The 18,132-nt window shown below is 35.4% G+C and overlaps 1 pseudogene; it reads left to right on the top strand.

Annotated features, from left to right (window-relative positions):
• Positions 1 to 15,504: 15,504 nt before the first annotated feature.
• Positions 15,505 to 18,132, top strand: part of LOC148940467 (uncharacterized) — a 34,658-nt pseudogene continuing 32,030 nt past the window's right edge.

Raw genomic sequence — 18,132 nt, 5'->3', positions numbered from 1 at the left:
TACGTGGGAGGATCTTTCCACGGAGGAGTTTTTGTGGGGGAAGGGAGTTTTCCATGGGAGCGGAGCTGGATTTTCCAGCATTAATTAAAATACTATCAGAAATTAAATTAAGAATGCTAGTTTTTCAACTGAAAGTAATGAGCAACATTGAAACTTAAAACGAACAGAAATTATTACGTATATGAGGGGGTTTCTCCTTCCTCAGTATTTCGCTCTTTACACTATTGTGTTTTAGAATTTATAAAAAGCTTATTATTCTAATTAAACGGTCCTTGTGTATAGGACGTCATTCTTAGATAATTGGAACTTACTAGCGTAAAGAGCGAGGTACTAAGAAGGGGGCAACCCCTCCTTAAGGAGGGGTTGCCCTTCGTTTTAATGTTGCTCTTTACTTTCAATTGAAAAAAACTTGTTTTTTTATCTAATTAATATTACAAATATTTCCTTTTCTATTTCTTACAGAATTGAAAATGAAAATAAAATTATAATGAAATAACTGATGGATCTCTCTGATGGATCTCTCAACAATTCATATCATTATTTATCAAATATCAAATTTGATTTTGTTTAAAATTTCCAAGACTGTTAAAGACACATATAGTTTTCAGTAAATCGCCAGCGACGCAGTAGGTTTTAAACTTTTACAGTGAGAGAAGGAGGTGATACCCAAACTCTTGTTTGTAGTGATTATTGTTCATTTCAAGCTTGATTTGCATATTCAATTTAAGTTTCATTCGATTTAAGATTTATTTATTCATTTACATTAATATCTATTATATGTTTGTTTGTATTGACTGTTCATTTAATTCCTGTTCGTCTTGAGTTTTATTTATACTTAAATAGCAAAATAATTTTTTTTTCGTTTTAAGCTTCATTTGCATATTCAATTTAAGCATTATTCGCTTTAAGATCTATTCATTCATTTATATTATTACTTGTTGTTTTTTTTTGGTACGATTGTTTATTTAATTTCTGTTTGTTTTGGGTTTCATTTCTGATCGTTTTGAGTTTGAATTTAACAGGTATTTGTATCTGCTGATCTTAACTTTAAAATGGCCTTTACTTTCTTCTGAAAAACTTCTTTTTCAGAAAATTTCCTCTTAAATTAATTTTGTTCGTTTTTGGTTGCAAAAAGTTTAAAGTTTTTTTGTTTTTTTTAATCAAATGTTCATCAAAATCCCAAACTGGTATCAAAATAATAGAATCAAAATAAAAAAATGGGTTTGTGTTAACCTCGGAATTTTTATTGTCTAATGTTTGAACTATTTATAACAAAATGGCTCCAATCAAAATTTTTATTGGATGGATTTGGGGGAAAATGGCGTGAGAGGGGGGGGGACTAGTTGCCATTTGATCTCTTTCGCCTCTTTAAAAGTGAACTAGAACTTTCCATTTTCAATCAAATGAGCCCTCTCTAAGGTTTATAGGAGCATCCCTTCTATAAGAACAATATATACCCCCAGGGCATATATTACAATGCCTGTTCCTGGGCCCTAGGGGGTTGTGTCGACCCCGGAGTTTTAGTATCTGATTTTTCAACTATTTTTAATAAAATTGTCACCTCAAAATCTTTATCAGATGGGTTTGGGGAAGAAAAAGGCGTGAAGGGGGGAGGGGCTAGTTGCCCTCCGATCTCTTTTGACTCTGAGAAAGTGAGCTAGAACTTTTAATTTCCAATCAAATGAGCCCTCTCTGAAGTTTATGCGAGCATCCCTTTCATAAGAACCATATACGGCCCCAGGACATAACTTACAACGCCTGCCCCCCGGACCCTGGGGGGTTGTGTTGACACCGGAGCTATTGCTATCTGACCTTTGAACTATTTTTAAAAAGTAGATATCTCAAAATTTTCATAAGATGGGTTTGGAAAAAACCCATCTCCAAAACTCCAAAACCCAAAAACTCCAATCTCTTTTGACTTTTAAAAATCGAACTAGAACTTTCAATTTCCAATCAAATGAGCCCTCTATGAAGTTTATACGAGGCTCCCTTTCATGAGAACCGTGTATGCCCTCAGGGCATAACTTAGAACGCCTGCCCCCGGGCCTTGGGGGTTTGTATAGACACCGAAGTTTCTCTTATCCGACCTTCGGACTATTTTTAACAAAATTGCTATCTCAAAATTTTTATCGGATGGGTTTAAAAAAAACGTGGGAGGGGGCGGGGCTAGTTGCTCTCGGATCTCTTTTGACTCTTAAAAGTGAGCTCGAATTTTCAATTCCCAGTCAAATGAGCCATCTCTGACGTTTATACGAGCATTTCTTTCATAAGAACCATATATGCCCCCAGGGTATGACTTACAACGCCTGTCTCCGGTCTCTGGGGGGTTGTGTCAACCCCGAGTTTTCGTTATATGATCTTTGAACCATTTAAAAAAAAAATGTCTATCTCAAAGTTCTTATCGGATGGTTTTGAGGAAAAAAGGGCGTGGAGATGGGGGGCTAGTTGCCCTCCAACTTCTTTTCACTCTTAAAAAGTGAACGAGAACTTTCAATTTCCAGTCAAAATTTGTAGTCAAATTTTAGTATAAATCTCTTTGAGGTTTATACGAATATCAATTCCGTAAGAACCATATATGCCCCCGGGGCATAACTTACAACGCCTGCCCCAGGCCCGGGGGAGTTGTGTCGACACCGGAGTTTTTCTTATATGAATAAGAACAATTGAACATTTTTTAACAAAATTGATATCTCAAAATTTTTATCAGATGCATTTGGAAAAAAAGGACGTTGGGGGGCTGGTTACCCTCCTATCATGGGCGCTGGCGGGGGGGGGGGAGGCAGGGGGCCTTGCACCCTTCTGGAAATTTGGGACTAAAAACTAATTATTAGGAAACCAAAGGAAAGAGAGCAGAATAGGGAAAAACCATCGACAAAATGTGTGTTGCCCCATTGTTGGCTGCCTGCCAATAGATTTTGACCCTTAATTAAATAAATAAAACAAGTTTTTTTTAACTGAAAGTAAGGAGCGACATTAAAACTTAAAACGAACAGAAAGTATTCCGTATATGAAAGGGGCTCTGCCCTCCTCAACGCGTCGCTCTTTACGCTAAAGTCTTTTATTTTTTAAAAAGAATAGAGTTGTGAGAAAGTCAAACTTTAGCATAAAGAGCAAGGCGTTGAGGAGGGGACAGCCCCTTTCATATATGGAAAAATTTCTGTTCATTTTAAGTTTTATTGTCGCTACTTACTTTCAGTTAAAAAAACTTGTTTCTTTTATTTAATTTTTGAACGTTTTTTAATAAATGCAGGTTTTGATCTTGGCTCACAGTACATGAATAATTAAAACAAAATTTTCATATTAATTTACTTTTATCTGGTTAAATGGCTTTCTCGAAACTTGTTTCATTTTATTTACGAACTTTTAATTAGTAATAAATATACGTAACTTACGAATTAACTTAACTTAACGAGCTTCTTTATTCATATATTTTTAATACGTACGTTAGGGGGTTCGCCCCCTAGTCAATACCTTGCTCTTGAAACGAGAGTTCAAATTTTCTTCCAATTCTTTAAAAATTACCGCTTAATCATAAAGGCCGTTAATTAGAATAAATAGCTCTTATGAAAGTACTAAAAAAATCTCTGGCTTAAAGAGTGAGGTATTGACTAGGGGGTGAACCCAATCATATATGTAATATTTTTTGTTCGTTAAAAGTTTTGATGTTGCTGCTGTTGCAGTTGAAAAACTTTTTTTATATATTTAATTTCTGATCTTTTTGTAAATAATGCTGGGAAGTCCGGCATCCCCTTCATAGCAATGTCCCTTCCCCCATGAAAACTTCCTTCATGGAAAGATCCTCCTAAATAACCCCCGACCCCAGGAACGTACGCAGGAAGTTGTTTCGAGGGGGGGGGGGGAATTTGTTTCGCGGGGGGGGGGGGGCAAATCCTTCAAACCCATTATTCTGTGAGAAAAATCAGAAAATTATGGGAAAATGAAAAAAATCGTGAGATTTTGGGGGGGCCCGGTCCCGGAGGCCCCCTTCCCTGCGTACGTCCCTGCCCGACCCCCCCCCCTCACTACCAGGAAAAATCTCCTCTGAAAACGTCTGTACTGTATACTTCCCAATAACCAATACTATATGTTAACATTTGGTAAAGTTCATAACTTTCAGCCCTCCTCCCGGGAACTTCGGGGGATTAAGTCATCCTAAAAGATATACTTATAATATTTTTGAACATGCTGAACAAAATGGATATCTCAAAATTTTGATCAGGTGACTTTGGGAAAACAATGAGCGTGGGAGGGAGCCTAGTTGCCTTCCAATTTTTTTTGTCACTTAAAAAAGGGAACTGGAACTTGTCATTCCCATTCGAACGAGGCCTCTCCCGATTTTCTAGGGCCACTGGATCAATACGATCACCCATGAAAAAAAAAAATAAACACGCATCCGTCATCTTTCTTCTGGCAAGAAATGCAAAATTCCACATTTTTGTAGATAGGAGCTTGAAACCTCTACAGTAGGGTTCTCTGATACGTGGAATATGATGGTGTGATTTTCATTAAGGTTCTATAGCTTTTAGGGGGTCTTTCCCCCTTTTTTCGAAAATCAGCCAAATTTTCTCGTAACTTTTGTTGGGTAGGACTAAACTTGATGTAACTTATATATTTGAAATCAGCATTAAAATCTAATTCGTTTGATGTATCTATTGGTGTAAAAATCCCGATTTCTAGAGTTTTGGTTACCATTGAACTGGGTCCTAATAACCAATACTATATGTTAACATTGGGTAAAGTTCATAACTTTCAGCCCTCCTCCTGGGGGCTTCGAGGGATTAAGTCATCCTAAAAGACATAGTTATAATATTTTCGACCATGCTGAACAAAATGGGTATCTCAAAATTTTGATCGGGTGACTTTGGGAAAAAAATGAGCGTGGGAGGGGGCCTAGTTGCCCTCCATTTTTTTTGGTCACTTAAAAAGGGCACTAGAACTTTTAATTTCCGTTCCAATGAGCCCTCCCACGGTATTCTAGGACCACTGGGTCGATACGATCGCCCCTGGGAAAAAAAAACAAAAAAACAAAAAAACAAATAAACACGCACCTATGATCTTTCTTCTGGCAAAAAATGCAAAATTCCACATTTTTGTACATATGTGGGTGATACCTCTATAGTAGGGTTCTCTAATACGCTGAATATGATGTTGTAATTTTTATTTGAATTCTTTCGTTTCTAGGGGGTCTTTCCCCCTTTTTCGAAAATCAGCCAAATTTTCTCAGGCGCGTAACTTTTGATAGGTACAATTAAACTTGATGAAACTTATATATTTGAAATCAGCATTAAAATTTGATTCTTTTGATGTATCTATTGGTATCAAAATTCCGTTTTTTAGAGTTTCGGTTACCATTGAGCCGGGTCGCTCCTTACTTACAGTTCGTTACCACAAACTGTTTGATAAGGAAAATCTAAGTTCTAATTTGTGACTGAGTGACCCCTTTCCAGTTTTCCACAAAGATTTTTTCTATATGATTTGGTTGGACCAAAGAAAAAAACAATATGAACTTGAAACGGCTACAGCAGGGTTCTTTGATACGCTTAATCTCATTGTGTGATTTTCATTAAAATTTTATGACTTCAAGGGGGTCTTTCCCCCTTTTCTCGAAAAACAGACAAATTTCCTCTGGCTCGTAGCTTTTGATGGGCATAACTAAACTTAATGAAACTTATATTCTTGGAATCAGCATAATAAGCCAATTCTTTTGATATATCTATTGGTATCAATATTCCGATTTTTAGAGTTTTGGTTACTATTGAACCGGGCCGCTTCTTACTTACAGTTCGTTACCATGAATTGTTTGATTACCCATCAAAATCCAAACAGAGATCATTGAAATACTGATCTTTTTTTCTGCATTACCTAAAGTATCGTATTCATAAGACTATACAGTTTCATGAAATGTAATTAAACAAAAATAGAAAATATTTTTCAACTAAACTAAGGAGCAAGTTCAAAACTTAAAACAAATAAAAATTACTCCGTATATATGGGGGGCTGCCCCCATCTCAACACCTTGCTCATTAAACAATTGTTTTTTAGTGCTTTGAAATTTTTGTTTCCAATTGTAAATTTTCTTAAAGAATTTGGAAAAAATCCAAACTTCACAGTAAAGAGTAAGGAGCTAAGGAGGCGAAAGCCCCCCTCATACAAAGAATAATCTGTTCAAATAGGTTTCAAATCTGTTCCTGTTTTTTATTTAATTTCCAATTGTTTTCCAAATCATTCCAAGGTCTATATAATTTTCTTATCGATAAATACATTACATACATTTTCTTAAATACATTGAAGTACTTCATATAAATAGAAAAAGAAAAATATTACAGTTTATAATTGTTAAAAACTCAATTTCTTGCAGTATTTGCCACCCCAAAGAAATTTCCAGGCGGGCTGAGGGTGGCTTGCCTTGGCTTTTCCACCTGTACGCTGGTAGATCGGGGAATGTAACATTTTAGCTGTATGAAGAAACATTTTAATTAATTCCTACTCCCCCCTACCTCTTTCAGCATTTATCTGAAGCCTCATGAAGAGTAAGCAGTTTTTTCATTCGAATGTAATTTGTAGGAATCTACCCTACCCCAACCTAAGCAATGGCTCACCCCTCCGTCATTTTAGCTGATACGGAATTATAATCACCAAACGATCAAACAGATCACAACCAAACAACCAAACAAACCAAACGACCAAACAACCAAACAGATCACCATACAACTTGGTTGTAATGAAATCAAGTGAAAACCAAGTTGATGAAAGCGATCAACTTGGTTGAATCCAGCACTGCCACCGTGTGGCGTTACTTCTTTGGCAACTGGGAAGCCTAAAACATCGTTATTGATACTTTTAAATTAATTAGCTTCTCAGGATTTTAAATTGATTGCAAATTCGTCCTGTTCGGGTTAAAGGCGCAGTTTGGTGCCCTAAACCACCTAAACTGTCACTCAACCATCACTGCTATTTTGGCGTCTGCCCCCTGGAAAATTTTTCTGCCGGTGCCCTTGCCCCCGATCTCTTTAGAAATATAAAAAGGGCACTAGAACTCTTGATTTCCAATCGAATTAGCCCCCTTTGAAGTTTATGTGACGACCCCTTCCATATGAAGTGACTCTTGGAAAAAAAAAATGAATAATAACAATAAAACATTGGAGCCTTATGGCCTTTACTATTGGATTAATTAAAAAACTTTTTCTAAAAAATAACATTTCAAAGAAAAGTAAAGAACTCCATTAAACAAAAAAAGAGCAACACTAAAATCAAATAATCTACCAAGCGTGAAACTACCACAAATCAGCATCGATAAATAAATGAAACCCAACACGAACATAAATTACAATAAATAACCGAGTCAAACTCAAAACGAGCAGAAATTAACACAAGTTGGGCGCAAAACCCCTATGCCTTCCCAAGGCCAGAACAAAATTTGTACTTTACTGAAAAAATATAAATGTTTTTACTTTTATAAATTTAATAAATCAAATAATATTAACATTTTGATTACTAAATATCAGTATATGTATATTAAACTGACAATGCACATTTATTTGCAAATTTAAAACTTCAATTATATGCCCCCAGGGCTTAACTTAAGACCCTTGCCCTAAGGGCTGTGGGGAGAGGGGTTGTCATCCTTAAAGAACTAATTTCCGAAACTTTCAACTACGTTGAATAAAATGGTTATCTAAAAATTTTGATAGGATGTGTTTTGGGAAAAGGTGGGAGTGAGACGGGGTGGGGTAGTTGCCCTCAAATCACTTTCTATTATTAAAAAGGGTACTAGCCCTTTCAATTTCAAATCGAATGAGCCCTTTTCCAAGTTTCTACGACAAAGATTTCAATAAAAACCTTATATGCCCCCGGGGCATAACTTATAATACTTGCACTGAGGGTTGTGGGGGAGTATCTGGGGAAAACGTGGGTATGAGAGGGGAGTTAGTTGCCCTCAAATCACTTTCGACTATTAAAAGGGGTACTAGCCCTTTGAATTTCAAATCGAATGAGCCCTTTTTCAAGTTTCTACGACAAAGATTTCAGTAAAAACCTTATTTCTATGTGTATCTATGTGTATTATCTCTATGTATGTCTTCTCTATGTGTGTGTCGTCTCTGGGTGTGTGTGTCGTCTTTGTGTGTTTGTCGTCTCTGTGAGCGTGTCGTCTCTGTGTGTGTGTCGTCTGTGTGTGTGTGATGTCTCTGTGTGTGTGTCGTCTCTGTGTGTGTGTGTCCTCTCTCTGTGTTTGTCGTCTGTGATCGTGCTCCGTCTGTGTGCGTTTTTCGTCTCTGTGTGTGTGTCGTGAGCTTCTGTGTTGCCTCTGTGTTATTGACTTCTCTCAGCGCATTTCGTCTTTGTCTGTGAGTCTTCTGTGTGTGCGTGTGTCGTCTCTGTGTGCGTGTGTCGTCTCTGTGTGTTTGTCGTCTGTGTGTGTGTGTCGTCTCTATGTGTATGTCTTCTCTGTGTGTGTGTCGAATCTGGTTTATGTTAGGTTAGGTTAGGGGGGTTAGTTGCCCTCAAATCACTTTCGACTATTAAAAAGGATACTAGCCCTTTGAATTTCAAATCAAATGAACCTTTTTTCAAGTTTCTACGACAAAGATTTAAATACAAATCTTATATGCCCCCAGGGCATAACTTATAACCCTTGCCCTAAGGGTTGTGGGGGAGTTTCTTCCTCAAAAATATATTTTCTATCTGGAAATCAACTACGCTGAACAAAATGGCTATCTCAAATTTTTTATTGGATGTTTTTGGGGGAATGATGGGCGTGGGGGGGGGGGCTAGTTGCCCTCTAATCACTTTTGACTATTAATAAGGGCACTAGCCCTTTGAATTTCCAATCGAATGAGCTTTTTTGAAGTTTCTACGACTACGCCTTCTTTAAAAACCTTATATGACCCCAGGGCATAACTTAAAACCCTTGCTGTGAGGGCTGTGGGGGTGTGTCCCCCTCAAAAACATATTTTCTATCTGGAAATCAACTATGCTGAACAAAATGGCTATCTCAAAACTTTGATTGGATGTGTTTAGGGAAATGATGGGCGTGGGGGGGGGGGGTGCCCTCCAATTATTTTCGACTATTAAAAAGGTCACTAGCCCTTTGAATTTCCAATCGAATGAGCATTTTTTGAAGTTTCTACGACATCGCCTTCTATAAAAAACTTATATGACCCCGGGGCATAACTTAAAACCCTTGCCCTGAGGGTTTTGGGGGAGTGTCCTCCTCAAAAACACATTTTCTATCCGGAAATCAATTACGCTGAACAAAATGGCTATCTCAAATTTTGATTGGGTGTATTTGGGGAATGATGGGATTGGGGGGAGGGGGCTAGTTGCCCTCCAATTACTTTCGACTATTAAAAAGGGCGCTAGCCGCTCCAGTTTCCAATTGAATGAACCCTTTTCGAAGTTTCTACGACAACTCCTTCGATGCGAAGTGCCCGGGTATGGAGAAAAAAAAAACAACACATTGTGCCCACATCGTTGTTTACTTAGGCAGCGCTAGCGCGCTGCTAAAGTTTTTTATTGTTTCAAAAAATAGAGTTGTGAGAAAGTCAAACTTTAGTGTAAAGAGCGAGGCATTGAGGAGGGGACAGCCCCTTCCATATACGGAATAATTTCTGTTCGTTTTAAGTTTTAACGTCGTTCCTTACTTTCAGTTAAAAAAAAAATTATTTAATTTTTGAACGGTTTTGGAATTAATGCAGGTTTTGATTTTGGCTCACGGTTCATAAATAATAAAATAAAAATTGCATATTGATTTTACTTTTATTTGGTTAAATGGCTTTCTCGAAACTTGTTTAAATTTATTTATGAACGTTTTTATTAGTAATAAATATACGTAACTTACGAATTAACTTACGTAACGAACTTCTATATTCATATATTTTTAATACGTATATTAGGGGGGTTCACGCCCTAGTCAATACCTTGCTCTTTAAGCTAAAGTTTGAATTTTGTTCCAATTCTTTAAAAATGACCGCTTAATCACAAAGGCCGTTAATTAGAATAAATACCTGTTATGAAAGTACTAAAAAATTTTTGGCTTAAAGAGTAAGGTATTGACTAGGGAGTGAATCCAATCATATACGTAATATTTTCTATTCGTTTTAAGTTTTGATGTTGCTGCTTACTTTCAGTTGAAAAACTTGTTTTTTTTATTTAATTTTTGATCTTTTTTTAAATAATGGTGGGAAATCCGGCGTCCCCTTCATAGCAATGTCCCTTCCCCCATGAAAACGTCCTTCATGGAAAGATCCTCCCAGATAACCCCCGACACCCCCCCACTGCTAGAAAAAATCCCCCCTGAAAACGTCTGTATACTTCCCAATAACCAATACTATATGTTAACATTGGGTAAAGTTCATAACTTTCAGCCCTCCCTCCGAGGACTTCGGGGGATTAAGTCATCCTAAAAGACAGAGTTATCATATTTTCGATCATGCTGAACAAAATGGCTATCTCAAAATTTTGATCGGGTGACTTTGGGAAAAAATGAGCGTGGGAGGGGCCTAGTTACCCTCCATTTTCTCCATTGATCTCGGTTGAGTCTGGCCCCTCCCATTTAATGCTAGAAATAAAAATTATAAAAAAATTATTTGATAATTTGAACAAGAAGTGCCAAGGAATTTATTAAAATTTAGGATCTCGGATGAGTCTGGCCCCTCCCCTGTAATGCTAGAAATACAAATTATGAAAAAAATATTTGATAGTTTGAACAAGAAGTGCCTAGGAATTTATTAAAATTTACTATCTCGGGTGAGTCTGGCCCCTCCCCTTTAATGCTAGAAATACAAATTATGAAAAAAATATTTGATAATTTGAACAAGAAGTGCCTAGGTATTTATTAAAATTTAGGATCTCGGGTGAGTCTGGCCCCTCCCATTTAATGCTAGAAATACAAATTATGAAAAAAATATTTGATATTTTGAACAAGAAGTGCCTATGAATTTATTAAAATTTAGGATCTTGGTTGAGTCTGGGCCCTCCCTTTGAATGCTAGAAATACAAATTATAAAAAAAATATTTGATAATTTGAACAAGAAGTGCCTAGGAATTTATTAAAATTTAGGATCTCGGATGAGTCTGGCCCCTCCCCTTTAATGCTAGAAATACAAATTATGAAAAAATTATTTGATAATTTGAACAAGAAGTGCCTAGGAATGTATTAAAATTTAGGATCTCGGTTGAGTCTGGCCCCTCCCTTTGAATGCTAGAAATACAAATTATGAAAAAAATATTTGATAATTTGAACAAGAAGTGCCTAGGAATTTATTAAAATTTAGGATCTCGGGTGAGTCTGGCCCCTCCCCTTTAATGCTAGAAATACAAATTATGAAAAAAATATTTGATAATTTGAACAAGAAATGCCTAGGAATTTATTAAAATTTAGGATCTCGGGTGAGTCTGGCCCCTCCCCTTTAATGCTAGAAATACAAATTATGAAAAAAATATTTGATAATTTGAACAAGAAGTGCCTAGGAATTTATTAAAATTTAGGATCTCGGGTGAGTCTGGCCCCTCCCCTTTAATGCTAGAAATACAAATTATGAAAAAAATATTTGATAATTTGAACAAGAAGTGCCTAGGAATTTATTAAAATTTAGGATCTCGGGTGAGTCAGGCCCCTCCCCTTTAATGCTAGAAATACAAATTATGAAAAAAATATCTGATAATGTGAACAAGAAGTGACTAGGAATTTATTAAAATTTAGGATCTCGGTTGAGTCTGGCCACTCACATATAATGCTAGCCATAAAATTTCTGAAAACAATATATGATAATTTGAACAAGAAGTGCCAAGGAATTTATTAAAATTTAGGATCTCGGGTGAGTCTGACCCCTCCCCTTTAATTCTAGAAATACAAATTATGAAAAAAATATTTTATAATTTGAGCAAGAAGTGCCTAGGAATCTATTAAAATTTAGGATCTCGGGTGAGTCTGGCCCCTCCCCTTTAATGCTAGAAATACAAATTATGAAAAAAATATTTGATAATCTGAACAAGAAGTGCCTAGGAATATATTAAAATTTAGGATCTCGGGTGAGTCTGGCCCCGCCCATTTAATGCTAGAAATACAAATTATTAAAAAAATATTTGATAATCTGAACAAGAAGTGCCTAGGAATGTATTAAAATTTAGGATCTTGGGTGAGTCTGGGCCCTCCCTTTTAATGCTAGAAATACAAATTATAAAAAAAATATTTGATAATTTGAACAAGAAGTGGCTAGGAATTTATTAAAATTTAGGATCTCGGGTGAGTCTGGCCCCTCCCCTTTAATGCTAGAAATACAAATTATGAAAAAAATATCTGATAATTTGAACAAGAAGTGCCTAGGAATTTATTAAAATTTAGGATCTCGGGTGAGTCTGGCCCCTCCCCTTTAATGCTAGAAATACAAATTATGAAAAAAGTATTTTATAATTTGAACAAGAAGTGCCTAGGAATTTATTAAAATTTAGGATCTCGGGTGAGTCAGGCCCCCCCCCTTTAATGCTAGAAAAACAATTATGAAAAAATTATTTGATAATTTGAAAAAGAAGCGCCTAGGAATTAATTAAAATTTAGGATCTCGGGTGAGTCTGGCCCCTCCTCTTTAATTCTAGAAATACAAATTATGAAAAAAATATTTGATAATCTGAACAAGAAGTGCCTAGGAATTTATTAAAATTTAGGATCTCGGGTGAGTCAGGCCCCTCCCCTTTAATGCTAGAAATACAATTATGAAAAAATTATGTTATATTTTGAGCAAGAAGTTCAAAGGAATTTATTAAAATTTTGGATCTTTGTTGAGTCTGGCCCCTCCTCTTTAATGCTAGAAATACAAATTATGAAAAAAATATTTGATAATTTGAACAAGAAGTGCCTAGGAATCTATTAAAATTTAGGATCTCGGGTGAGTCTGGCCCCTCCCCTTTAATGCTAGAAATACAAATTATTAAAAAAATATTTGATAATTTGAACAAGAAGTGGCTAGGAATTTATTAAAATTTAGGATCTCGGGTGAGTCTGGCCCCTCCCCTTTAATTCTAGAAATAAAAATTATGAAAAAAATATTTGATAATTTGAACAAGAAGTGCCTAGGAATCTATTAAAATTTAGGATCTCGGGTGAGTCTGGCCCCTCCCCTTTAATTCTAGAAATACAAATTATGAAAAAAATATTTGATAATCTGAACAAGAAGTGCCTAGGAATTTATTAAAATTTAGGATCTCGGGTGAGTCTGGCCCCTCCCCTTTAATGCTAGAAATACAAATTATGAAAAAAGTATTTGATAATATGAACAAGAAGTGCCTAGGAATTTATTAAAATATTAGGATCTCAGGGTGAGTCTGGCCCCTCCCCTTTAATGCTAGAAATACAAATTATGAAAAAAATATTTGATAATTTGAACAAGAAGTGCCTAGGAATTTATTAAAATTTAGGATCTCGGGTGAGTCTGGCCCCTCCCCTTTAATTCTTGAAATACAAATTATGAAAAAAAAATTTGATAATTTGAACAAGAAGTGCCTAGGAATTTATTAAAATTTAGGATCTCGGTTGAGTCTGGGCCCTCCCCTTTAATGCTAGAAATACAATTTATGAAAAAAATATTTGATAATTTGAACAAGAAGTGCCTAGGAATATATTAAAATTTAGGATCTCGGATGAGTCTGGCCCCTCCCCTTTAATGCTAGAAATACAAATTATTAAAAAAATATTTTATAATCTTAACAAGAAGCGCCTAGGATTTTATTAAAATTTAGGTTCTCGGGTGAGTCTGGCCCCTCCCCTTTAATGCTAGAAATACAATTATGAAAAAAATATTTGATAATTTGAACAAGAAGTGCCTAGGAATTTATTAAAATTTAGGATATCGGGTGAGTCTGGCCCCTCCCCTTTAATGCTAGAAATACAAATTATGAAAAAAATATTTGATAATTTGAACAAGAAGTGCCTAGGAATTTATTAAAATTTAGGATCTCGGGTGAGTCTGGCCCCTCCCTTTTAATGCTAGAAATACAAGCTATGAAAAAAATATTTGATACTCTGAACAAGAAGTGCCTAGGAATTTATTAAAATTTAGGATCTCGGGTGAGTCTGGCCCCTCCCCTTTAATGCTAGAAATAAAAATTATGAAAAAAATATTTGATAATTTGAACAAGAAGTGCATAGGAATTTATTAAAATTTAGGATCTTGGGTGAGTCTGGCCCCTCCCTTTTAATGCTAGAAATACAAGTTATGAAAAAAATATTTGGTAATTTGAACAAGAAGTACCTAGGAATTTATTAAAATTTATGATCTCGGGTGAGTCAGGCCCCTACCCGTTCATGCTATTAATACAAATTATGAAAAAAATAATTGACAATTTTAACAAGAAGTTCCTGTTTTTCTATTAATTTTTATTAACTCGTTTGAGTCAGGCCCCTCATCTATAAGTCTAGAAATACAATTATGAAATAAATAAATTATAATTTTAACAAGATGTTCAGAGGAATTTATTAAATTTTAGGATCTAGGGTGTGTCTGGCCCATCCTCTTTAATGCTAGTAATACAAATTATGAAACAAATATTTGATAATTTGAACAAGAAGTGCCTAGGAATTTATTAAAATTTAGGATCTCAGGTGAGTCTGGCCCCTCCCTTTGAATGCTAGAAATACAAATTATAAAAAAAATATTTGATAATTTGAACAAGAAGTGCCTAGGAATTTATTGCGAAAAAATGAATGTCTTGCGTCTTGTCTATGAATGTCTTGCGAAAAAAGACACAAAAATAAACTAATGGAATTAAAGTGAACTTCTTTTCGTGAACAATAATCTCTCGTTTTACTGTTTGCTCTTAGGAAGCAGGAACATAACAGGTCACAGGATTTTGGCTTATTGTCAGTTTCTGAAAGTTATCTTCACCTCGGGCGTGCACCCACGGGTGTCTACTAAAGGGTTGTAGCCCCCTTCAAGAAAAAAATTACATTTTTTAAAATCTTATTTAATCTGCTTGATTTTATCATTCATTCTTTAGTCCCAAGTCAAAGCTTGCATTAAAAGAACTAAAATAACCTTAAAATAATGCCTTAAAAAACCGTTTTTTCTAAGGAATTTTTAAATTTCCCGTCGGTTGACCCAGGGACTCCTTGTCAGCCCCCCTCCCCATAATTATTTTTGGAGTGCGCCACTGCTCACCTAATCTCAAAGATAGGAAAAAGCCTGTCATTTAGAATTTCACCAATTGTGTTGTATATCCGTAGTTGTGGCAACACCGTAAAAAGATCACAAAGCCAAGACGTGAATGTAATTATCCTAATAGTTAATCCGTTTGGCATCATAAAAAGACAAAATATCCCCAAAAAAAATTACTGTGTTGATAAACATCGGTAAAGACCAGTTGATAGTACTTAAATATTAGTTTAGTCAAATATAAACAGTTATGTCCATGGTTTTTTCTTTCATAGAAAAAAAAAGCAAGGTAAATCTCTTAATCCATATAATTAAACATTCTCTGGGCAATTTATAAACAATAGAGATTCTGTCATAAATGAAATCAAATATACCGGTGAAGGATGGCAGATTGCCAGATTATGCTTTTTGGCCATCCATCTCGGACGAAACGAAAAGTAGTTTATCCCCGAATGGAGCGAGAAGAACTCACAAGTAAGAATATGAAGGAAATTAGAACCTCATTGGAGGGGGGTTAAGACCTAAGCTGTGAATAAATTGGGGTGAAGGAAGAGCGTGAGTAGCTTTATTGGCCACAGGTGGCTTGGCGCTGCAGTGCGTTGCTAATAGTAGTAGTAGTTTCAAAGTTGCATGTGCAACTTGAAGTTTTGCCAGAAACATTTAATTGGCTTCGCCAACTAGAGAGTTGAGTTTCATTTTTTTTTTTTTTTTTTTTTTTTTTTTTTTTTTTTTTTTTTACTAAGGATTAGTCGAATTAAACCCGTCTTATCTCAACCATAATAATTTTTAAGGAGAGAACACATAGAAGACTATAAAACATCTATGTCTCAACCTTTATAAACTATTTTATTTATATTATAAACTATATACTTTATAATTATAAAGTAAAATCCAAACAGAGAAGCTTTTATTGAAAAGGAATGCTTTATATTAAACCAAAGAAGAGGGGGAAATGCAGTTAAATAATAATTTAAACTTAAATAAATAAAAAATCATTATTAGTGAATAAATGAGCCTCAATCCTAGCCTAGGTAATTTTGGTGTAGGAAAAGAAAACAGTAATAGATACAGACTTTTGCAATTTTGTAGGTATAACAATCTAGTTATAACCAATACGGTGTTTGGTCATAAAATGGCCCATAATTTAACTTGGTATTCACTTGATGGTAAGACAGCAAACATTGTTGATTATATTATTGTGACGCAAAAACTGGCAGAATCAATACAAGATACTAGGATATATAGGAGTGCCGTTATTGATGTTAAAAGCAAAGATCATCATCTAGTAGTGTCAAGGGTTAATCTAAAGCTAAAATATCGGAAGGGTAACCATCTCCGGGGAAGTTATGATGTTGGTAGACTCCAGGATGAGAATTTGAGGGAAACTTTCCAGGAACAGTTGAATACTAAACTTGAGAGTTTAAAATTTGATAATGTGGAAGATGGTTTGAATAATTTTAGAAAAATAATTTGTGAAGCTGCTGAAGGTGTATTAGGGAAGAAAGCCAGAACTGCAGCTAAGAGTATTAGTGAAAAAGCTTTATGTTTAATAGAAAGGAAAAAGCACTTGTACATGAATTATCTGAGTGATAGATCATATGAAAACAAAAGGAATGTAAAGAAAGTGGAGAAAGGATTAAAATATGGACTAAGGGGGTGTGAAGTGGAGGCCATGGATAAAATTGCCGAGGACCTGGAAGATGCAGCTAGACGGCATAATAGTAAAATATTGTACTTGCATATTAACAAATTGAGAGGGAGTAGTCAATCCGAACTTGGCCCAGTTAAAGATAGGAATGGGGCCGCAATTAGCGATTAGGAAAAAACTAAAGAGAGATGGGCCGAACATTTTGAGAACTTGATCAACCGAGATAGAGTTGCATGAAAAGATATAGAGGAAAATGAAAAAGTTTGTGATACCTTGGATGTGAAGGATGATTTGTTTTGTGAGGAGGAATTAGCAACAGTACTAAAAGGTTTAAAAAATAATAAGACTCCAGGCGCTGATAGGGTGGTAAATGAGTTTCTTAAATATGGTGGCTCTGAGGTTAGGAATAAGTTACTTAAGATTATGAATATGATTTTTGAAAAAGGGGAAGTACCTAATGATTTTTAGGAAAACCTTAATTAAGCCACTTTATAAGATAGGTGATAAAAGTGAGTGTGGTAATTATCGAGGCATTAGTCTGGTCTCTGTAGGTAGTAAATTACTTAGTAATATGATACTTTTTAGACTGAGAGATGCCGTAGACAAAGTTTTAAGAGAAGAACAATGAGGTTTTAGAAAAGGTAGAGGATGTGTCGACCAAATTTTCACTCTTAGGCTAATAATTGAAAAGTGCCTGAGTTTTCAAACACCTTTGGCCCTCAGTTTGATAGATTATGAGCTCGCGTTCAATTCTGTTGATAGAAGAGCTTTAGTAAAGGCTTTATGGTTGTATGGTATACCAGACAAATACATTAAAGTGATTAGTGCTATGTACGAGAATAACACCCCTGCGGTTAAGGTAGGAAATGAAGTTAGCAGCTGGTTTTATATTAAATCAGGAGTTAAGCAGGGTTGTGTTCTAAACCCCCTTTATATGAATTATTTTCATGGACTTTGTTTTAAGGAGCACAGGAAAGGCAATGGGAGACCACGGAATCAAATGGGGAGGTAAAAGTGTCCTGGACTTGGATTATACTGATGATTTAAGTATCCTAGATGAAAGTGTGAGCCAAATGAATGAAGTTTTAGAGGTTTTGCGAGTTCAGGGTGCTAGAATTGGTTTGAAAATTAATGTTAGGAAGACTAAGTCACTAAGGCTAGGAATAAGTGAAGATGAAAAGGTGACGTTGGGTAATGAAAAGATTGATCAGATGGGCAGCTTCACTTACTTTGGTAGTATTATTAGTAAAGATGGAGGGAGCAGTGAAGATGTTAAAAGTAGAATAGCCAAGGCTCAGGGTGTTTTTTCACAGTTAAAAAATTTTTGGAAGAATAGGC

Source organism: Artemia sp. Qi Xiang Cuo, chromosome 19 (assembly GCF_049724085.1).
Source record: "Artemia sp. Qi Xiang Cuo chromosome 19, ASM4972408v1, whole genome shotgun sequence".
NCBI classification, from domain to species: domain Eukaryota; kingdom Metazoa; phylum Arthropoda; class Branchiopoda; order Anostraca; family Artemiidae; genus Artemia; species Artemia sp. Qi Xiang Cuo.
This window is presented reverse-complemented; position numbering and strand designations above follow the sequence as displayed.